At 44.5% G+C, this 24,293-nt stretch overlaps 1 pseudogene; it reads left to right on the top strand.

The window, feature by feature from the left end:
- The first annotated feature begins 20,726 nt into the window (after positions 1–20,726).
- LOC138991147 (large ribosomal subunit protein P1 pseudogene) lies at positions 20,727–24,293 on the top strand (annotated as a pseudogene).

Below are 24,293 nucleotides of genomic sequence, written 5' to 3' on the forward strand. Positions count from 1 at the left end.
CTCTGACACCCATCCAACCTCCTCTCCCCTGACTGGATTCATTGCCATTCCAGTAGAACACCGTATTGTTTCACATCTCAGCCTTGGCTCACGAGGTTCCCATTACCTGGCAAATCCACCTAAACACAGGACCCTCTTCCAGGCTTGAAACACTCCTATTGAGAAGTCTTGCCCAATCCCTCACTCTGCTTTTTGCTCACTGTTCTGACCTAGACTATATGCTTTAAGTACTAGATTCTCAGTGGCAGAGTCCTTAGTTTATTTTTGCATTACAGCACTTGACACATAATAAGAACAAAGTAGCTTTTTAACAACACAATTCAATCACTTGCTCAGTGGCACAAAGCACTGTCAACAGTGGGGGGATTTGGTGCAGATTTTATGTTGTTTTCACCTGAGGAGTCTACCAGACTGGAACTTCATGGCTCATGGCTCTCTGAAGAGAAATCAGCAAAGTTCTGGAGGTGTGGCCTCTGCTGCTGCTGCTGCTAAGTCGCTTCAGTCGTGTCCGACTCTGTGCGACCCCATAGACGGCAGCCCATCAGGCTCCCCTGTCCCTGGGATTCTCCAGGCAAGAACACTGGAGTGGGTTGCCATTTCCTTCTCCAACGCATGAAAGTGAAAAGTGAAAGTGAAGTCGCTCAGTTCTGTCCGACTCTTTGCGACCCCATGGACTGCAGCCTACCAGGCTCCTCCGTCCATGGGAGTTTCCAGGCAAGAACACTGGAGTGGGTTGCATTTCCTTCTCCAGTGGCCTCCTCTAGCACTTACTTATTGCTTGTCAGAAGTCCTTTTAGTAATACTCCTCCATGGCTAAGAAACCCCTCTAGGTGTGCTCAAGGCATTCAAAAGAAACTATTTCTAAGAGCTTGCTCTACATAAGTATTCTCTCTCTAAAGCAGAAAGCTTTAAAAAGAGATTATATATATTTATTACAACTGCTGTTTATTACAAATGCTAATTACCTTCTTTACACAGACAGGAAAATCTGCTCTCCTACTCTGTGACTGAGTGAGCCTGATAAATGAACAATGGGTCTTCTTTACAGACTCCAGGAAGTTTTTCTAGCTTGAACTTTCTCAAAACTAATATTACAGAAAGCTAAATGAGTTTCACAGAAACTGAGGCTGTTAAAAGTGGAAATACCAGGTGGCAGAAGTAGCTTAATTCAGGGACCTGGAGAATCGCTGTTTTGCAGTATATGTATAAGAAAGTCTGGGTTCTCTGGGTGGGTCAGTGGTAAAAAATCCACCTGCCAAGCAGGAGATGTGAGTTTGATCCCTAGCTTGGGAAGATCCCCTGGAGAAGGAGATGCAACCCACTCCGGTCATTTTGCCTGGGAAATGCTATGGATGGGTGAGCCTGGTGGGTTACAGTCCATGGGGTCACAAAAGAGTCAGACTTGGCAACTAAACAACAAGCAAATTAATTAATTCAACACTTGTGGAACATCTATTTCATATCTGCTTTTGCTTTTTTATTCATTTGCCTCCATTATTCTCAGCTCACTTAGAACTTGGATGTTGGAGCAACAGATTCTCTGACACTTTATTGTCAAACTCAGTTTGTAGTCCAACGTAGAGTCACTTATTAAAAATGAAATTATTTGTGCCACTTTAATTTTGTACCTTGCATGGCAGAGGTTTGGAGCATTTGTGCTTTGATAAACAAAATATCATGGGCTTTGTTGTTATTGCCAGCGGCATGGGATGAGGAAAGAAGAGGAAGGTGGACTTACAGACTGTTTCTTTACTGACACATTAAAACTGAGACAAATAGTATCTTCATTTTATATTTGAGAAAACTGAGGCTCAGAGAGGCTTCCCAGGCGACACTAGTGATAACCCTCCTGCCAATGCAGGAGACATAAGAGACATGGATTTGATCCCTGGGTTGGGAAGATCCCTGGAGAAGGGCACAGCAACTCACTCCAGTATTCTTGCCTGGAGAATCCCATGGACAGAGGAGCCTGGCGGGCTACGGTCCATAGGGTCACAAAAAATCAAACACAACTGCAGCAAATTAGCACGAGGCTCAGAGAGGTTGAACAACTTATCTTGGTTCTCAGCTAATAAATTATTATCTGGAAAAATCAAACTCGAGAGTGTCTTACCTTTAAAGTCTTTGCCCTTCTCCTACATCTTACTGGCTTTGGGGGGCAGAAAATGGACTTCTGTGTCATTAACTAGTGTGAGTTGTAATAATAATATTCTTTATTAAATAGTGAATAACTTTTTTTTTCCTTTGAACTCAAGCAACTAATATCAGAAACTGTACACTTTTGCCACCCAGAAAACTCATAAGATTGTAGCAGACAAGCTTTGAAGTGACCATTTGTTGTTCAGTTGCTATGTCATGTCTGACTCTTTGTGACTCCATGAACTGCAGCATGCCATTCTTCCTTGTCCTCTGCAATCTCCCTGAGTGTGCTCATATTCATGTCCACTGCATCAGTGATGCCATCCAACCATCTCATCCTCTGTCACCCCCTTCTCCTCTTGCCCTCAGTCTTTCCCAGCATCAGGGTCTTTTCTAGTGAGTCAGCTCTTCACATGAAGTGGCCAAAGCATTGGAGCTGCAGCTTCAGCCTCAGTCCTTCCAATGAATACTCAGGGTAGAATTTCTTTAGGATTGACTGGGTTGATCTCTGCAGTCCAAGTGACTTTCAAGCGTCTTCTCCACCATCACAGTTCAAAGGCATCAGTTCTTTGGTGCTCAACCATCCTTATGATCCAATTCTCACATCCATACATGACTACTGGAAAAACCATAGCTGTGACTATATGGACCTTTGTTGGCAAAGTAATGGCTCTGCTTTTTAATACGCTGTCTAGGTTGGTCATAGCTTTTCTTCCAAGGAGCAAACGTCTTTCAATTTCATGGCTCTAGTCACAATCTGCAGTGACTTTGAAACCCCAAAAAATGAAACCTGTCACTGTTCCACTTTTTCCCCATCTATTTGCCATGAAGTGATGGGACTGGATGCCATGATCTTAGTTTTCTGAATGTTGAGTTTTATGCCAGCTTTTTCACTTTTCTCTTTCACCTTCATCAAGAGGCTCTTTAGTTCCTTTTCACCTTCTGCCATTAAAGTGGCATCATCTGCATATTTGAGGTTGTTGATATTTCTCGCAGTAATCTTGATTCTAGCTTGTGATTCATGCAGCCCAGCATTGGCATTTTGCATGATGGACTCTGCATAGAAGTTGAATAAGCAGAGTGACAATATACAGCCTTGACGTACTGCTTTCCCAATTTGGAACCAGTCGGTTGTTCTATGTCTTGTTTTAACTGTTGCTTTTTGTCCTGCATACAGGTTTCTCAGGAGACAGGTAAGGTGATCTGGTATTCCCATCTTTTAAAGAATTTTCCATAGTTTGTTGTGATCCACAGAGTTAAAGGCTTTAGCATAGTCAGTGAAACAGAAGTAGATGTTTTTTGGAATTCCCTTGCTTTTTCTATGATCCAACAGATGTTGGCAATTTGATCTCTGGTTCCTCTGCCTTTTCTAAAACCAGCTTGGACATCTGGAACTTCTCAGTTCACATACTGCTGAAACCTAGCTTGAAGGATTTTGAGCATAATCTCGCTAGCATGTGAAATGAGTGCAGTCATACGGTAATTTGGACATTCTTTGGCATTGCCTTTCTTTGGGACTGGAATGAAAACACCTTTTCCAGTCCTGTGGCCACTGTTGAGTTTTCCAAATTTGCTGGCATATTGAGTGCAGCACTTTCACAGCATCATCTTGTAGATTTGAATTAGCTCAGCTGGAATTCCATCACCTCCACTAGCTTTGTTCGTAGTGATGCTTCCTAAGGCTCACTTGACTTCTCACTCAAGAATATTTGGTTCTAGGTGAGTGACCACACCATCATGGTTATCTGGGTCATTAAAGGACTTTTTGTACAGTTCTTCTGTGTGTTCTTGCCACCTTTCTTAATCTCTTCTGCTTCTGTTAGGTCCTTGCTGTTTCTGTCCTTTATTGTGCCGATCTTTGCGTGAAATATACCCTTGGTATCTCTGAGTTTCTTGAAGAGATCTCTAGTCTTTCCCAGTTTGTTGTTTTCCTCTGTTTCTTTGCATTGTTCAGTTAAGAGGATCTCTTCTTGCTATTCTCTGGAACTCTGCATTCAGATGGGTATATCTTTCCCTTCCTCCTTTGCCTCTCTTCTCTTCTTTTCTCAGCTATTTTTAGGGCCTCCTCAGGCAACCACTTTGCCTTCTTGCATTTCTTTTTCTTGGGGATGGTTTTAGTCACCACCTCCTGTACAGTGGTACGAACCTCCATCCATAGTTCTTCAGATACTCTGTCTGTATAGTGACTGTATAGGGTCCTTTTTGGAGAAGGCAATGGCACCCCACTCCAGTACTCTGGCCTGGAAAACCCCATGGATGGAGGAGCCTGGTAGGCTGCAGTCCATGGGGTCGCTAGGAGTCAGACACGACTGAGTGACTTCACTTTCACTTTTCACTTTCATGCATTGGAGAGGGAAATGGCAACCCACTCCAGTGTTCTTGCCTGGAGAATCCTAGAGACAGGGGAGCCTGGTGGGCTGCTGTGTATGGGGTCGCACAGAGTCAAACACAACTGAAGTGACTTAGCAGCAGCAGCAGGGTCCTTTTCAGGAGTTAACTATTGGTCAAGCTCTAAACTGCAAAATGTAAGCACAAAGGTAAAAACGAGAGGAATGAGGATATAGCTGAGTGTGTGATTTCACTGTTCACCATGGAAATATTCAAATACATGTATAAAAAAATCATTAAGTTATACCAAATGAAATGGTCATTTTTATAAGTTAAAAGGATCAAATTTACCAATGCCACATGGTTCAACTAAATAGAATGATTCCCATGTGCCTCATCACCCAGCTTCACCAGTGATCACCTCACGCTTAATCTTTTCATCTGTTCTTTCCCTTGCTACTCCCCACCCTGAATAATTGTGACGGAAGTCTGAGACAACCTATCATTTAATTCATATATATACATAAATGCCACATGTTAGTTTTATATAATGCATACATACATTTATTTTTGGCTGTGCCACGTGCCATGCAGGATCTTAATTCCCCAATCAGAGCTGGAACCTGTGGACCAGGAGTTGGTCCCACACTGCCTGCAGTAGAAGCTTTGTAGACTTAACCACTGGACCACCAGGGAGATACTGCCTGTGTGTATTTTAAATAGTGATTTTTAAATGGGTAGGCTGGAGGCAGAAAAGTCATTGGAAAAGTCCCTGATGCTGGGAAAGATTGAGGGCAGAAGGAGAAGAGGGCATCAGAGGATGAGATGGCTGGGTGGCATCATTGACGCAATGTACATGAACGTGGGCAAACTTTGGGAGATGGTGAGGGACAGGGAGGCCTGGCGTGCTGCAGTCCATGGGGTCGCAAAGAGTCGGACAGGACTGGGTGACAACAACAACAGGCTGTAGGCAGAGAAATAGCTATCTTACTCTCCAGCCTTGGGAGTGAAAGGTGTAAGAAAATGGACAAATGTTTAAGTCTGGGGACATTAGACAATGCTCAAGTCCCTCCTTAGGCATCATCGGAAACCATTGTTTGCATTGTGCTTTTCAAATCCCATTGAATTCTGGAGAACAATGGTCATTTCTCCACATCCAGGGATCTCAGGTCATCTAGCAGCATTACCATTTGAGTTTTATCTTGCAGATCATTACCTCCAGTTTACTTACAGCCTCCTTCTCAAGACTATTGAATTGTCATGCTACAAGAGGCCTTTGAATCCTCTGTCGGTGTTTCTCAATTCTGGATGACAGAAAAATCAACTGAGGCTTTTAAAAAATACCTTATCTGCCTGCCTCCCAAGTCAATACAAATAAAAGCAAAAATAAACAAATGGGACCTATCAAACTTATAAGCTGTTGCACAGCAAAGGAAACCACTAAAATAAAAGCCTACAGATTGGGAGAAAATATTTGCAAATGATGCCACGGATAAGGAACTTAATTTCCAAAATATACAAGCAACTCATACAATTCAAAACAACAACAAAAAAACCCCCAAACGATCTAACCAAAAAATGGGCGGAAGACCTAAACAGACACTTCTCCAAAGAAGACATACAGCTGGCCAATAGGCACATGAAAAGATGCTCATCGGTAATTATTAGGTGCAAATCAAACTACAATGATGTAACACCTCACACCAGACACGGTGGCCATCATTAAAAAATCTACAGGGCCCTGGCCGTCCAGTGGTTAAGACTTCAGCTTGCATTGGAGGATTTGATCCCTGGTCAGGGAGTTAGGATCACAGGTGCATCTTGGCCAGAAAGAATACAAAGCGGGAACAATATGGTAACAAATAAAATACAATTCTCTTTAAAAATAGTCTACATCAGAAAAAAAATCTACAAATAATAAATGCTGCAGAGAATGTGAAGAAAGGGGACCCCTCTTATGTTGCTGGAAATATAAAGGGTACAACCACTATGGCAAACAGAATGGAGGTTCCTCAAGAAACTAACAATGGAGTTGCCGTATGATCTTGCAGTCCCACTCCTAGGCGTATATCGAGACAAAACTGTGATTTGAAAAGATACATGCACCCTAATGTTCATAGCAACCCTATTTACAATGGCCCAGCCATGGAAGCAACCTAAATGTGCATTGACAGATGAATGGACAAAGAAGATGTGGTACATGTACACAGTGGAATAGTACTCAGCGATCAGAAAGGATGAAATGCCACTCGCAGCCACACAGATGGGCCTAGAAATTATCATACTAAGTGAAGTAAGTCAGAAAGAGAGAGACAAACATGCTGTCACTTACATGTGGTATCCAACATACAACATAGATGGACATATCTACGAAACAGAAATCAGCTCACACACGTAGAGCACAGAGTTGTGGTTGCCAAGGTGGAGGGGAGGGAAGGACTGAAAGTTTGGGACCAGCAGATACAAACTATTATATGTAGGATGGATACCCAACAAGGTCCGACTGTATTGCACAGGCAACCACATTCAGTATCCTGTGACAGACCACAATGGAGAAGAATACAAAAAAGAATATATATAACTGAATCACTTTGTAATACAACAGACATTAACACAACTTTGTGAGTCAACTTTACTTCAATAAATGTTTTTTAAAAAATGCAACCTGGGCCTCACTGCAGTCCTACTGAGTCAGAGTCCCTGGGTGGGGCTTGGGGAGCTGCAACTTGGATCTCCCTAGGTGATTTTTTTTTTCACTTGGAATATAGTTGACATACAATAATATATTAGTTTCAGGTATAGAATATAGTACATTAACATTTATATTCATTATGAATTAGTCACCACAATGTCTAGCCAGCATCTATCACCATACAAAATTTTTGTAATATTATTGACTGCTTCTATATTGTATGCTTCCCTGGTGGTTCAGAGGTAAAGAACTCGCCTACCAATGCAGGAGACACAGGTTCAATCCCTGGGTCAGGAAGATCCCCTCGAGAAGGAGATGGCAACCCACTCCAGTATTATTGCTTGGAAAGTCCTATGGACAGAGGAGCCTGGCGGGCCACAGTCCATAAGGTTACAAAAGTTAGACATGACTGAGCAACTAAACAACATCAACACATGACCAGGTAAAGCCTCAGTCATGTTGAAAACAAAAGAGAAAGCGAAAGTGGGTTCTGCCAACCTTGGCTTTCTGCTGACCTTGACCAAGCAAACAAGCCAGCCTTGGTGAGCAAATAAGTGCCATCCAGACGTGCTCGCCACCCTCCTTCTCAAGGTGAAGTCTGGAGAGTTACCAACCCAGGGATGGCTTTGGTGCCACAGTTTCCACCTCCTGTTTCTTTCTTTCACCTTTAGCCTAATCCTTGCAGCTAGCTGTGGGGTGAGCTGACACATGACAAAATTTGCCCCAATGGAAGTTCACGTGTTCCTCTCTTACAGTGCAAGAGAGCAGGAGAGGCGTTTCAGATCAAGAGGGTGTGCTGGGCAGGGAGTAGCGTGATTGGCAGCAAAGGAGCTGAGGGACAGATTAGGAGCCCTCTTTCCTGCTGCTCAGCATGTGGCAAAGCTGGAAAAGGGGGAAGACTTTCAGATTTACATGAGGTCTCAAATCTTGAAGAATCCTAAATTTGTTTGCATTCGGGAACCCGTAACAGTTTCTGTTGCTAGATGAAACTCAAGTTCATTTAAGGTGAATCTAATGATTGAATTTTCATTGGCATCAGGGCACAGTAGCTATAGTAGTTTGCAGTCCATAGTCCACTCGTAACTTGAAATCAGAAACTGAAAGGCAGTCACGTAAGTGGGAGGAGAGATTTCATTAATTTGTTCAACAAATATTTCTTGACTGACGACCGAGAGCAGGTTTGCTGCTAGTTGTGAACAGTACAGCTCAACCTGGAGCAAAACCCAAGTCATTCCTCTGAGAGGTGTGGGGAGGTAAAAAGGCAGTTGATAAGTCCAGGTGTTGTTCAGTCACTCAGTCGTGTCTGACTCTGCGATCCCTTGGACTGCAGTACCCCAGGCTTCCCTGTCCATCACCATCTCCCGGAGCTTGCTCAGACTCATGTCCGTTGAGTCAGTGATGTCATCCAACCATCCCATCCTCCGTCGACCCCTTCTCCTCCTGCCTTCAATCTTTCCCAGCAGCAGGGTCTTTTGCAATGAGTCAGCTCTTTACATCAGGTGGCCAAAGTATTGGAGTTTCAGCTTCAACATTAGTCCTTCCAATGAATATTCAGGACTGATTTCCTTTAGGATGGACTGGTTTGATCTCCTCGCAGTCCAAGGGACTCTCAAGAGTCTTCTCCAACACCACAGTTCAAAAGCATCAATTCTTCAGTGCTCAGCCTTCTGTATAGTCTCACATCCATAGATGACTACTGGAAAAAACTCACATCCCTAGATGACTACTGGAAAAACAGTAGCTTTGACTATATGGACCTTTGTTGGTAAAGTAATGTCTCTGCTTTTTAATATGCTATCGGTCATAGCTTATCTTCCAAGAAGCAAGCGTCTTTTAATTTCATAGCCGCAGTCACTGTCCACAGTGATTTTGGGCCCCAAGAAAATGAAATCTGTCACTCTTGTTTCCCATCTGTTCACCATGAAGTGACGGGACGGCATGCCATGCTCTTAGTTTTTTGAATGTTGAGTTTAAGCCAACTTTTTCACTCTTCTCTTTCACCTTCATCAAGAGGCTCTTTAACTCCTCTTCACTTAGTGCCATAAGGGTGGTGCCATCTGCATATCTGAGGTTATTGGTATTTCTCCCAGCAATCTTGATTCTGGCTTGTGGTTCATCCACCCTGGCATTTCGCATGATGTACCCTGCATAGAAGTTAAACAAGCAGGGTGACAATATACAGCCTTGACATACTCCTTTCCCAATTTGGAACCAGTCCTTTGTTCTATGTCCAATTCTAACTGTTGCTTCTTGACCTGGATAGATGTTTCTCAGGAGGCAGGTTAAGTGATCTGGTATTTCCATCTCTTTAAGAATTTTCCACAGTTTGTTGTGATCCACCCACACAGTCAAAGGCTTTATAGCATAGTCAATGAAGAGAAGTAGATGTTTTATGGAATTCTCTTGCTTTTTCTATGATCCAACCAACAGATGTTGGCAATTTGATCTCTGGTTCCTCTGCCTTTTCTAAATCCAGCTTGAACATCTGGAAGTTCTTGGTCACATACTGTTGAAGACTAGCTTGAAGGATTTTGAGCATTACTTTGCTAGTGTGTGAAATGAGTGCAGTTGTGCAGTAGTTTGAGCATTCTTTGGCATTGCCTTTCTTTGGGATTGGAATGAAAACTGACCTTTTCCAGTCCTGTGGCCACTGCTGAGTTTTCCAAATTTGCTGGCATGTTGAGTGCAGCACTTTCACAGCATCATCTTTTAGGATTTGAAATAGCTCAACTGGAATTCCATCACCTCCACTAGCTTTGCTCATAGTGATGCTTCCTAAGCGCACTTGACTTCGCACTCCAGGATGTCCAGCTCTAGGTGAGTGACCACACCATCGTGGTTATCTGGGTCATAAAGATCATTTTTGTATAGTTCTTTTGTGTATTCTTGCCACCTCTTCTTAATATCTTCTGCTTCTGTTAGGTCCATACTGTTTCTGTCCTTTATTATGCCCATCTTTGCATGAAATGTTCCCTTGGTATCCTTAATTTTCTTGAAGAGATCTCTAGTCTCTCCCATTCTATTGTTTTCATCTTTCTTTGCATTGATCACAGAGGAAGGCTTTCTTATCTCTCCTTGCTATTCTTTGGAACTCTGCATTGAAATGGTTTATCTTTCCTTTGCTCCTTTGCCTTACCCTTCTTTTCTTTTCTCAGCTATGGCCTCCTCAAGCAACCATTTTGCCTTTTTGCATTTCTTTTCCTTGGGGATGGTTTTGATCACCACCTCCTGTATAGTATTATGAACTTCTGTTCATAATTCTTCAGGTACGCTATCTATCAGATCTAATCCCTTGACTCTATTTGTTACTTTCACTATATAATCATAAGGGATTTTATTTAGGTCATACCTGAATGGCCTAGTGATTTTCTGTACTTTTTCAATTTAAGTCTGAATTTTACAATAGGAGTTTGTGATCTGAGCCACAGTCAGCTCCTGGTCTTGATTTTGCTGACTGTATAGAGCTTCTCCATCTTTGGCTGCAAAGAATATACTCAGTCTGATTTTGGTGTTGATCATCTGGTGATGTCCATGTGTAGAGTACCAAGTACATGTATGCTTATGCACAGGCACATCAAATAGAACGAGAGGTAAGTGCTGCTAAGAAAAAGGAGGGAAGGGGCAGAGCCAAGTTTGTGGGTCTGTGGGTCAATGGTTGTTTTACGTAGATGAGTGGGAACAGGAAGCAAGAGAGAGGCAGGCAGCCTTTGGGGTTAAGGGTGCTGGACCACACTGCCATTCGTCAGGAGCTCCTTATTCTTCCCCATGAGGCCTCGGAACCTAAACTTCCATCAGTTGAAGGCATTTACTCCCCACTGGGCCATTGTGCCTTCACTTTCTACCTACATCTTCATTAGACCTACACACAACATAGTACCCCTGGGCAGCCTCTTCCTGCTGGATGTGCGGCTCCTCAGATACTTTCTAGCCTCCTAACAGGCCAGGCTGGTGGTCTGGTCTTGTCTCTGTCCTCCTCACTCTCCAGGGTAGGGCACGACTGCATTGCGGCTGTCTCAAGCTCCATCTGTGGCATCAATGACCCCTAACCTCTGCAGGGAAGGAGAAGTGCAGAGCTGTCACACCTGGATTCCTGTGGCCTCAAGGGTCATTACCTTGAGGCTGAGGGGCAGTGAGCTGGCTGCCTTCCCAGATTTTAGCTCTTTCACTTCTCCCTGTAGCCCTGGGAGGATGGTGTGTCTATTATCCTCAGTTTGCAGATGAAGGAAATCACCCACGGCTAGAGGCAGAGTCGGCCAAGTCTTATCCATAAAGAAAATCCCTTTCTTTAGGGAAACAAAGCACAATTATAGAAAGTTCAAAGGTCTAGGGTTTAAATAACGCCAAGTTTAGTCACAAGGCAAAAAATGGTGACTTAGGAAAGGAGAGAGGACTTAAGTAGTCTTAAATAGTGCCTGCGGGTTGGCACAAAAAAAGGTTGTTTGTGAGGAGCCTAGATAGAATGACCAATTTAGGTATGGGAGAGCCATTTAATACACCTGTGGATAGCTTTGTTCATATATCTTTTTGTTGCTAAAGGAATTTGTAAAAAAAATTACAGAGAGTTATAAAAAGTCATCCAGAATCAGAAGAATATCCACAAACTGACCACACATCCCACAACTCCCCTCCCTCACCCTCTTTATAAACCTTTCTCTTAAAAAAAAAAACCTTTCCCTGAAAGCCTTCGAGGAGTTCATTCCCTTTGAGCACTCGCCACCTGGACTTCTTGCTTGCCACCTGCAATAAATGCTGCACTTTTCCTTCCCCACAGCCTGGTGTCCGTAAATCGGCTTTTTTGGGTGAGTGGTCCTGAATTTGGTTCGGTAACAGTGCCATGCTCCATGTATCCCAAATGTCCTTGAAAGCCAGTTAAAAATAAGAGAGAATAGGTCCAACCAGTCAATTTACATACTTATTGTTCAAGGAAAGTTTAGTGAGCCCTGCCAGGCTCTGTTAGAGAGTTGGGGACGTGGTGGCAAATACGGCCCTTTCTCTCCCAGAGCCCACGTGATGGTTCATAACTGAAGCAAGTACATATCTGGATGGGACACCTGTGGTAGCAATGCATACCTGGAAGGAAATAAGTTGGGAATGGGCAGGGGCAGATCCCAATTGTGGATTGTTCTGGATTTTTTTTTAAAGATATATTTATTTACGGGCTGTGGTGGGTCTCCATTGCTGAACGAGGGCTTTGTCTAGTTATGGTGAGGGGGCTACTCTTTGCTGTGGTCCACGGGCTTCTCAATGCAGCGGCTTCTCTTGTTGCAGAGCATGGCTTCTAGGATGTCTGGAGTTGAGGAGTTGAGGCACATGGGTTCAGTCGTTGTGGCTCCCGGGCTTGGTTGGTCCTCGGCATGTGGGATCTTCCGGGACCAGGGATCGACCCGGTGTCCCTTGCATTGCAAGGCAGATTCTTAACTACTGGGCCACCAGGGAAGCCCCAGATCCCAGTTTTGTGGAGGCGGAAGCTTATCTGAGGGCCATCTTTTAGAAAAAGAATACATGAGCTGTTAATTTTCCAGGGCTGTCATGATGAAGTATCACAAACTGGAGGCTTCAACAATAATTATCTCAGTTCTGGAGGCTAGAAATCCAAGGTAGGGTTGGTTCCTTCTGAGGACTCTGAGGGCAGGTCTGTTCTAGCCCTCCGTGGCCCATCCTTGGCTTGTAGATGACACACCACTCCATCCTCCACCTTCCCATGGCGTTGTTCCTGCACTGACATCTTCCTCTAAGTCTTGTTGGATTAGGAGCATGACTTTGCCTTTTGTTTTTAATTTTATATTGGAGTATAGTTAATTAATGTTGTGTTAGTTTCAATTGTACAGCAAAGTGATTCTGTTATACATATGCATGTATCTATTCTTTTTCAAATTCTTTTCCCATTTAGGGTATTATAGAATATTGAGCACATTTCCCTGAACTATACAGTAGGTCCTTGTTGGCTATCTATTTTATACATAGTAGGGTGTACAGGAAAGCCCAAACTCCCTTTTTAATTGTGCATACCCACCCCACCTCCACCAGCATCAACTCATTTTAACTAATCACGTCCAGTGACCCTACATCCCATAAGATCCTGTTCTGAAATAGGCAGCCTTCAGCATGTCTTCTGTGGGGGACAAAATTCAACCCCAACACAAGGCTAGGGCTCTTCCCAGGGCTTATAGGGCCTTGTGCCAGCGAGGGGCTCTGAGGCATAGCTTCTTCAGCGTGGCAGCAGCTGTCCCCGTGGGATGCAGGTGAGCAATGGTGTGACGGGAGGGGACGCACCATCCCTGGGGTGGAGGGGACACGGCAGACCCATCACTGCCCCTCCTGTCTTCTCCACCCTCCTTGGAGGTCCCAGTCCCTCTTTTGCAGAAACCCTCCCTGGGTTTCTCAAGGGCTTCCTCTGTCTCCACCCTCAGCAGCCTAGAAGTGGCCCCAAGAGAAACCATCAAGCAAAGAGGGTCAGGAGTTGGTGAACATACCCCTCAGCCTCCTCCTCCCTCAGAGGGACTTTTTAAAGAATCTTTTATTGTGAGTGCAGATGCAGAAGTCGAGGGCTTCATGGCTTACTCTAAGGCAGACACCCCATGACCACTGGGGACTGTTCTCAGGTGCAACCCGTCCAGTCTCAGGAGGCACCGCGGCGAGACTTTTCTGACTTACTTCTCCATTGCCTCATTGTGTTCCTGGCACCACGTTCCAAAGAAGTGGCTTGCACCAGATTCTTGTCTCTGGATCAGTTTTTGGTGAAACGCAAAGCAGGCTGTTGGTAAGGAAAGGCTTCTTTAGAGAAATGGCATCTGTGGTGGGACCTGAGTGTTGAAAGGACATTGGCCATGCAGGAATGTGGCCAGGTGTTTCAGATAGCGGGGGGGGGGGGTGTCCATGGAGGCCCCAGGAGAATGGGCCCAGGTGCCCAGGCAACAGAAAGAAGCCTGCTATGTGGCTGCGACACAGGCACAGGAGAGGCAGCAGAAGCCTGGAGATCCTGTGTGTGTGTCTGTGTGCGTATGTATGTATTTGAGTTGTGTGGGTGGTGGGGCAAGGGCCCTGTGGGGAGAGGCCCTGCCTCCTTCCCTACCCACCTCCCCCCCAATCCAACCTGACCGTCCACAAGTGCACACACTCACCAGAAGCAGAGCTTTGAAAACCCAATTCCATGTGCCCATTTGCAAGTATTTATGCAAATCAGGTCATTTGAAACCAAATCATCTCCCCATGAGCCACACTAAGTGTGGAGATACCTGAATCACCAGGATGCCACCTCAACTGTGATGTTCTGGCTAATGATGGAGATACGACTGTGCTTGCCCAACTGCAGCCCTGGAGCTGAGATGCCCCTTCCTGGGGGCAAGTCTCTCCAGCAAAGGGGAGTGAGTCAGTGTATGGAGAGCTGCCTCGACCTGAGGCTGGGGTGGGTGTGGCTCCCCCTCTAATGAATACCTGTCTTTGTTACTCTACTGTGAAACAGGCCTGCCATGGAGTGCTTGTCGTGTGGATTGACATGCACAGTGAAAGGTTTTGCTGGAAAAAAAAACAAACCACTCAAGTCAAACTCAGAGACAGAAAGTAGAATGACAGATGCTAGTGGCTGAGGGAGGGAGACTTGTTCTGTGGGTACAGACTTTCAGTTTTGTAAGGTGAAACAGTTGTGGAGACTGGTTATACAGCGTTGTGAATGTTGTTGTTTTTCTTCAGTCTTCAAGTCACGTCTGACTCTTTCTGACCTCATAGACCGCACCTTGCCAGGTCTCCCTATTCCTTACCATCTCTCAGAGTTTGCCCAAGTTCATGTCCACTGAATCCGTGATGCCATCCAACCATCTAATCTGTCACCCTCTTCTCCTTGTGCCTTCAATCTTTCCCAGCATCAGAGTCTTTCCCAATGAGTGGGCTGTTCGCATCAGGTGGCCAAAATATTGGAGCTTCAGCTTCAGCATCAGTCCTTCCAATGAATATTCAGGGTTGATTTCCTTTAGGATTAGCTGATTTGATCGCCTTGCTGTCCAAGGGACTCTCAAGAGTCTCCAACACCACAGTTCAAAAGCATCAGTTTTTCAGCACTCTGCCTTCTTTATGGTCCAGCTTTCACATCGATACATGACTACTGAAAAGACCGTAGCCTTGACTACACGGGCCTTCATCTGCAAAGTCCTGTTTAGGTTTGTCATACCTTTTGTTCCAAGAAGCGATCATCTTCTAATTTCATGGCTGCAGTCACCATCGTGGTGATTTTAGAGACCAAGAAGAGGAAGTCTGTACAGCTTCCACCTTTTCTCTTTCTATTTGCCATGAAGTAATGGGGCTGGATGTCATGATCTTAGGTTTTATAATACTGAATTTTAAGCCACTCTTTCCACTCTCTTCTTTCACCCTCATTAAGAGGCTCACAGTGATGTGAATGTACTTAATAATATTTAAGGATGGTTAATTTGGGGGCCTCTCGCCTTCTGAGATGGCTCACACTCTGTGGAGTGTATGTCTCTCTAAGTAAATCCACCTCTTACCTATCAAAAAAAAAGACTGATTAATATGGGTAAATTTTGTTATGTGTATTTTACCACAATTAAAAAAAAAAATCCTAGGACTTCCCTGGTGGTACAGTGGATAGGAATCCACCTGCCAATGCAGGGCACAAGTTCAATCCCTGGTCCGGGAAGATCCCACGGAGATGCCACGGAGCAACTTAGCCTGTGTGCCACGACTACTGAGGCTGTGCTCTGGAGCTTGGAAGCCATGCCTACTGAGCCCACGTGCCCCAAGTACTGAAGCCAGCACACCCTAGAGCCCGTGCTCCGCAACAAGAGAAGCCGCCGCAGTGAGAAACCCACACACTACAACTGTGAGTGGCCCCTGCTCGCCACAACTAGAGAAAGCCTGCCCATAGCAACAAGGACCCGGTGCAACCAAAAGATAAACAAATAAAAAATATTTTTCTAAAAATTCTCGGGACCTCCCTGGTGATTGAGTGGCTAAGACTCCACGCTCCCCATTCAGGGGGCCCAGGTTCCATCCCTGGTCAGAGAACTAGATCCTACGTACCCCAACTAAAAGATTCCATGTGCTGCAACTAAGACCCAGCACGGCCAAATAAATAAAAATAAATATATTTTTTTTAATTCCTGAAAAAGCCCAGATATCAGACCATAGTTTAGGCAGCGGTTCTTAATTGCTCTGGGTTGGAACTTTTTTGGTTTCTGGCACTGTTCCAGGTGGCCCATTCCAGCACCTTGATGTTCCAGTAGTCATCATTCCTAGTGACAGTGCCTTACATATTTAATCTCCACAATCCAGCCCAACAGCCCAAGAGGTAGATAGAAAGATAAAGAAACCAGCTCTGAGAGGTTAGTGAACTGACTCCAGGCACATGAAGGTCCTGTTTTCTTCCTCACTGCTGTGACTTTCCTCCAAAAGCCACAGAACATTGGTGACCCAGTCAAGATCCCTTTCCAGATTTCCCCCTCACAGGCCCGTGCTCTGTCCTGGGCCCTGGCAACTAGGGTTTACAGCTGAGGCTTATTAAGTAGCTGACAATTGTCCTCCTGTCAGGAAAAGGAGTCACCATTTTAAGGAGCTCACAGCGCCCAGCTGTCCACCTTCCTTTCTTGTTGGCAAATCAGGCCCAGGTTTTGCCTGCTTTTGCTGGAGCATCTAATCTGGGCTTTGTAGGACTGATTATTTAGAAAATCATAACTGCTGAGAAAGCTCTTAAAAATGTGTGGTTATGTGTGAGCTCCAGGCCACAGGCTCCTGTTCTGACTTTTGCTTAAGTACCCTGTGACCTAGGACATGTTGAAATAGCTTGAGCAGTTTACAGGCCAAGCCTTCCCCGCCTTCCTCATGGCACCCTGTCACTGAGCCTGCTGCCCAAATTCCTGGGAGGGTCGAAATTGATAATATCTTTAAAAAAAAAAAAAAAACTTCACATGTTACACTAATTAGGACAGGGCTCTGAATTCACCAGTAATGTTCACTGTAAAGTCCAAATGCAAAAGTCATGAACTTTGATTTTTAATTTTCATTTTTTGGCCATGCTGATTGGCATGTGGGAACTTCCTTGATCAGGGATCAAATTCCCACTTTCTGGGCCTTAACCACTGAACCATCAGGGAAGTCCCAGAAGTCATGGACTTTCAATTTAGACACTGGATTCAGGCTGACTGTGGCTTTAGACAAGTTACTTATTCTTTCCTATTCATTCATTTCTTGACTGAGAAATGAGACTGATGCCAGCGTAAAGCAGAAAATATTAAGAAGCGGTGGCAAGAATACACAGAAGAACTATACAAAAGAGATCTTAATGACCCAGATAACCACGATGGTGTGATCACTCACCTAGAGGCAGACATCCTGGACTGCGATGTCAAGTGGGCCTTAGGAAATATCACTAAAGCTAGTGGAGGTGATGTAATTTCAGCTGAGCTATTTCAAATCTTAAAAGATGATGCTGTTAAAGTACTGCACTCAATATGCCAGCAAATTTGGAAAATTCAGCAGTGGCCACAAGACTGGAAAAGGTCAATATTCATTCCAGTCCCAAAGAAAGGCAATGCCAAAGAATGCTCAAACTACCGCACAATTGCACTCATCTCACACACTAGCAAAGTAATGCTCAAAATCCTTCAAGCTAGTCTTCAACAATATGTGAACCAAGAACTTCCGGATGTACAAACTGGATTTAGAAAAGGCAGAGGAACCAGAGATCAAATTGCCAACATCTGTTGGAGCATAGAAAAAGCAAGAGAATTCCAGAAAAACATCTACTTCTGCTTTATTGACCATGCCAAAGCCTTTGACTGTGTGGATCACAACAAACTGTGGAAAATTCTTCAAGAGATGGGAATACCAGACCACCTTACCTGCCTCCTGAGAAACCAGTATGCAAGTCAAGAAGCAACAGTTAGAACCAGACAAGGAAAAACAGACTGGTTCCAAATTGGTAAAGGAGTATGTCAAGGCTGTATATTGTCACCCTGCTTATTTAACTTCTATGCAGAGTACATCATGTAAAATGCTGGGCTGAATGAAGCACAAGCTTGAATCAAGAATGCCAGGAGAAATATCAGTAACCTCAGATATGCAGATATGCAGCACCACCCTTATGGCACAAAATGAAGTAGAATTAAAGAGCCTCTTAATGAAGGTGAAAGGGGAGAGTGAAAAAGTTGGCTTAAAACTCAGCATTCAAAAACTAAGATGATGGCATCCAATCCCATAAGTTCATGGCAAATAAATGGGGAAACAATGTAAACAGTGAGAGACTTTATTTTCTTGGGCTCCAAAATCACTGCAGATAGTGACTGCAGCCATGAAATTAAAAGCCGCTTACTCCTTGGAAGAAAAGCTATGACCAATCTAGACAGGATATTAAAAAGCAGAGACATTACTTTGCCAACAAAGGTTCACCTAGTCAAAGCTATGGATTTTCTAGTAGTCATATGTGGATGTGAGAGCTGGACCATAAAGAAGGCTGAGCACCAAAGAACTGATGCTTTTGAACTGTGGTGTTGGACAAGACTCTTGAGAGTCCTTTGAACAGCAAATAAATCAAACCAGTCCATCCTAAAGGAAATCAGTCCCGAGTATTCATTGGAAGGACTGAGGCTGAGGCTGAAGCTCCAAGCTTTGACCACCTGATGTGAAGAGCTGACTCATTGGAAAAGACCCTGATGCTGGGAAAAATTGAGGGCAGGAGGAGAAGGGGACGACAGAAGATGAGATGGTTGGATGGCATCACCTACTCAATGGACATGAGTTTGAGCAAGCTCTGGAAGATGGTGAAGGACAGGGAAGCCTGACATGCTACAGTACATGGGGTCACAAAGAGTTGGATACAACTAAGCAACTGATCAACACAGCAACAACCAACATAAAGATTAATAGTGCATGAACAGACTGGTCCAGTGCCTGGCACGTGGCAGGAGCCCCATCAGTACTGTCAGCCCCCGAGTTAGGATTCTCTGGGAGCATGTATGCTTATGGCCCTTATATCCTTAGAAACAGTTTGGCTTCTTACCATGTAATTCTGTGAAGAGGATTAAGGTTCTTCCTACACGCTTGCTTACATAGTTAGTTTTCTCAGCAAACTTTTACGGGCCGGCCAGATCCAAATGCGTCTGGAGCAATGTCACTTTTCCCCTAGAAGGGCAACCATGGGCCTGAGTTGGTAGCAGAGACAGCTGGTGATATTGTTAGCTGTTTCTCCCTGGAATTTGGGGAGGGGATTGGGGCATGGGTGGGTTTCAGCCCTCTGTGGTGGAACATTCAGAAACTCTAGGATTCCAAACTGGATGGCACTATACCCCAACACCTTTGCTTCAAGTGGGAACAAACAGAGATTCTTCAGAGAGAAGTTAGTAACTGAAGGGAGGTGTCCACCTGTGCTGGCAAGGGCTTGGACTGGGAGTAAGCTCAATAACATCCGGATTGTGGGAGATCAAGCTGGCCAACCCAACCTGAAGCAAGTTACTTAACTTCTTTGATTCTCAGTTTCCTTCTCCTGTAAATGCAAATAAGATTAGGGACTGTAATCAAGTGATTTAAAAAGAGATAATGATGCTAAATGGAAATAAGACAGTGACTATCCTAATCCGACAAAGGTCTGTCTAGTCAACGCTATGATTTTTCCAGTATCTTGTATGGGTGTGAGAGTTGAACCATAAAGAAAGCTGAGCACTAAAGAATGGATGCTTTTGAACTGTGGTGTTGAAGAAGACTCTTGAGAGTCCCTTGGACTGCAAGGAGATCCAACCAGTCCATCCTAAAGGAAATCAGTCCTGAATATTCATTGAAAGGATTGATGCTGAAGCTGGAGCTCCAATACTTTGGCCACCTGATGTGAAGAACAGACTCACTGGAAAAGACCCTGATGCTGGGAAAGATTAAAGGCAGGAGGTGAAGGGGACCACAGAGGATGAGATGGTTGGAGGGCATCACCGACTCAATGGACATGAGTTTGAGCAGGCTCCAGGAGTTGGTGATGGACAGGGAAGCCTGGTGTGCTGCAGTCCATGGGGTCGCAAAGAGTTGGACACAACTGAGCGACTGAACTGAACTATCCTAATACATGATTACTCTTGTCTCTGATCCTTTAAGAAAGGAAATAACAAAGCTATCAAACAGATGAGTGAGACCATCAGAGCGCACTTGGGGTGGTGCCCCCACTACTTCCCAGGGAGCCTGGCCTGTGAGCTCAGGGGTGGCAGAATCCCACATGTACTTGGAGAAATCTCCTGACTCTACAGAGGAAGAGACTCTAGATCAGTCAGCTAAATGCCAACTCAGTTCCCAAAGGACTATGGAGATTTTCAAAATCTGTCTTTTCCTCTGGTCAAGCCCCTCCTTCTGATGGAAACAAACAGCTCTGGTCAAACTACTTTAAGATCCAGCTAGTTTGATGGCCCCAGGGACTCAGGCCCCAGAGGGAGTCAGGTACTCAGAAAGGAAAGAAAGAAATTTTCAGAAATTTGACGACGCTGTCATTCAGACTTGATTTTTGGTGAATTCTCATGCTTTCACTTACCTGTTTTTGAGAAGGTAGCAGGAGATGAAAAGATTGCTTTCATGAAATTTAGGGATGGCAGAATTTCAACTGGAAACTGCAATTGTTTTCAATTCTAAAAGTCCTCAGAGTGGGGGCATAGTGGGTGAGCTACCAGGCTTATTTATGCATCTGTGGAGAGAAAGCAGCCACACCAGCCAGGGAGCACTTAGAGGATGGGGTCTGTGCCAAACAATGGGACACACAGGGTTTAGAAGCCCGGCTTGCTAGGCTAGCACTTTTTTGGTCAACGCTAAACCAAAAAGCAAGGAAAAGTGACATGAAAGTACTTTCACTCAAGGCTACAACAGAAAAGAATTACTTTCTCACACGTTTAAGGCCCAGCCTGGAGGGGAAACCAACTGTCATGATGTGTGTTTACTAAGTCAACTATACTCCAATAAAAATTTTAAAAATAAAATTTGCTTGCAAAATTGTGATGAAAAAAAGCTGTGTGATTATTATGGCTTATGGCTTAGATCAGACTGCCATTCGGGGGGGTTGGAACCCCAACCTAACCCCCACAAACTTCCAAAAAAAAAAACTCAACTACTAATTGGAAGGGAAATTTGAGGCTTAAACCACAACCAAACCAATGAATGCACCCCCCAACCCCGGCCTTTTTTTTGAATAATAAAGGGTTACTCTTGTTCTGAGGGTCTGTTCCTGCAGTCCTGGATCATAACCTCACAGGGAAGGGATATTAGTGGCCCTCCTTGGATTAGCAACTTGCTGACCTATGAGGATTTAGAACCCAACATCGAGCGCAGCTCCATTCCTCAATGCAACTATTCTGTGCCTTTGCTGAGGATTGCAAATACAGGAATGTGTGCCTAGTAACACGGAATCCACTCTTAATTCTACAAATGCTGCTTGGGTTTCTTCGGGTTCTGCTTTTCAAAGAAAGTTCTAGGTGTGTGCCCTGGATCACAGAAGGGGTCCATTACAAAGAACCCCCTCAAACCCACTCTTTTTGATCTGTGTGTGCCAATTCACACACACTTGTTACAGCAGTCACCTTCTGAGCGGCAGGGATACATTCTTTGTCCACATCTGAAAGCTTCCCTCTTGCTGGGTCCAGTTATTGGCCTCAGGAGCCATATGCCAATCTGGATTAAATTTAACAAAAACAAAACTCCAGTTTCAGATGACGCTCCGCATTCTTCTTCTTCATCTAACATGTCATTCATTTTCCAACCAAAAAGTAGCTGCATGTCCCTCTGTTGTCAAATCTTACTCCTTTCCCCACTCTTTGGGTTGTCACCACACCCCTTTCTGCTAATCCCCACTGCAGACCTCACCCACAGCCCAGTGGGGATCTCTTACTTTGATGTCTTTAGGCCTCAGTTGCCCCTTCTCCTCCACTCTGAGACCCCCCTTGCAGGTGCTACCCCTGTCCTTATCCTGTTTCAGAATCAGATACACGAAGAGGGTCTCAGGGTTTTTGTGCTTTTGGGTTTTTGCGGGTACAATTTTTTTAGGACCTTCCCAGCCCAAGGATCAAACTATCCTTGCTTCATTCCAAATGACTAAGGCTTCTGGAAGGTTTCCCTAAGAAAACACTTTTTTTTTTTTTTCCTTATCCAAACAGATCTTCCAAGTCAGCTGGCGAGTGGAACAGCAGCAACAGCCCTGGCTTGGACAGCTCACAGTGCTGACCTCAGGCTAATCTCTTGGAACCTCCCTGTCTTCATGGGAATTTACAAGGGATGATATTTGCCTCCCCAGGCCAATATGGATGAAAACAATAGCCTGCAGGGATGGTCTGGCAGAGTTTAGACACCTGATACTGTTGTGCACACCAGCCACATCGTGACTGTCCTATTTTTTTTTTAATATTTATTTTTATTTATTTATGGATTTGGCTGTGCCCGGACTTCACTGTGGCACGGGGCCCTCTCATCTTCATTGCAGCATTTGGGATCTTTGATCTTCCATGTGGCGTTCGAGATCATTAGTTATGGTGTGCAGGATCAGGTTCCCCAACCAGGGACTGAACTCGTGCCCCCTGCATTGGGAGCACAGAGTCTTAGCCACAGCACCACCACAGAAGTCCCATGACTCTCCTAGTTAAGGCATTGAGTTCTTTATTACTGAATTCTTTTCTTTTTTCAACTTTGATTGGAGTATAGTTGATTCACAATTTTGTTAGTTTCAGGTGTGTATAGCAAGGTGAATCAGTCATGTATATATGGATATGGATATATATATACTCATTCTCTTTCAGATTCTTTTCCTGTATAGATTATTACAGAATACTGAATAAAGTTCCCTGTGCTATACAGTAGGTCCTTGTTAGCAACCTATTGTACATATGTTTATGTGTGTGCTCAGTCATGTCCGAGTCTTTGTGGCCCCATGGACTGTAGCCCACCAGGCTCCTCTCTGTCCATAGAATTTTCCAAGTGAGAATACTGGAGTGGGTTGCCATTTCCTACTCCAGGGAATCTTCCTGTCACAGGGATTGAACCCAAATCTCTTGTGTCTCCTGCTTTGGCAGGCAGATTCTTTACCACTGTTCCATCTGGGAAGCCCCTATTTTATAATGTGTAATAGTGTGTATGTATTAATCCCAATCTAATTTATTATTTCCTCCTACATTTCCCCTTTGGTAACCATAGGTTTGATTTTGACATCTGTGAGTTTGTTTCTGTTTTGTAATAAAGTTCATTTGTATTTTTTTATTAGCTTTCACATATAAGTGATATCATATGATGCTGGTCTTTCTCAGACTTACGTAAGTATGATAGTTTCTAGATCTATCCCTGTTGCTGCAGATGCCTCTATTACTGAATTCTGATTCATTTGCATATCCCAGCACTAGGGCATCAGCTCCTTAACTTCGGATATTTTGTCTTTGCGTCCTCTCTGCCTAATGTAGTGCCTAGCCAAGTACCCATAGAATGAATGTGCTTAGTCAATCAGTTGTGTCCGACTCTTGGCGACCCACCAGGCTCCTCTGTCTATGGGATTCTCGAATACTGGAGTGGGTTGCCATGCCCTCCTCCAGGGGATCTTTCCAACCCAGGGATCAAACCCAGGTCTCTGGCACTTCAGGTAGGTTCTTTACCATCTGAGCCACTAGGGAAGCCCCTAGAATGAATAAGTAAGTTCATTTTTACTTAGGATTTAAACCAGTGTTTCATATAAGAATTTAGTTGGGTTCTTTGCTCAGCTTCTGTGAAAATGCTCAGTCCTACCAAGGAAGCTAAGGCAGTGTTAGAGTGAGGCCCTCGTTTCTGGTGCTCAATGCACCTGGCAGTCGTCCACTTGGCACTCGCCCCTCCACGGTCTCCACCTCTGAGCTCACCTGCATCTACCCAACCCTCATCCTGTGCAAGGATGAGGTGCCACTCACGTAGAGTATGGTCAACACCCTCATTAGCAGCAGCCAATGTGAATGTCAAGCCTTTCTGGCCAGGTTTGTTTGCAAAGGCCCTGGCCAATGTCAACATCTAGACTCTTATCTACAACACAGGGCTGGTGGCCCTGCCCCAACAGGAGGTTCTGCCCCTACAGAGGACAAAGTGGGAGCAGAGAAAGAAGACTGAGGAGTCTGAAGATGACATAGGGTTTGGTCTTTTGATTAAATCTCTGGTGTAA

The sequence above is a fragment of the Bos mutus genome, chromosome 16, assembly GCF_027580195.1.
Source record: "Bos mutus isolate GX-2022 chromosome 16, NWIPB_WYAK_1.1, whole genome shotgun sequence".
In the NCBI taxonomy this organism is placed as follows: domain Eukaryota; kingdom Metazoa; phylum Chordata; class Mammalia; order Artiodactyla; family Bovidae; genus Bos; species Bos mutus.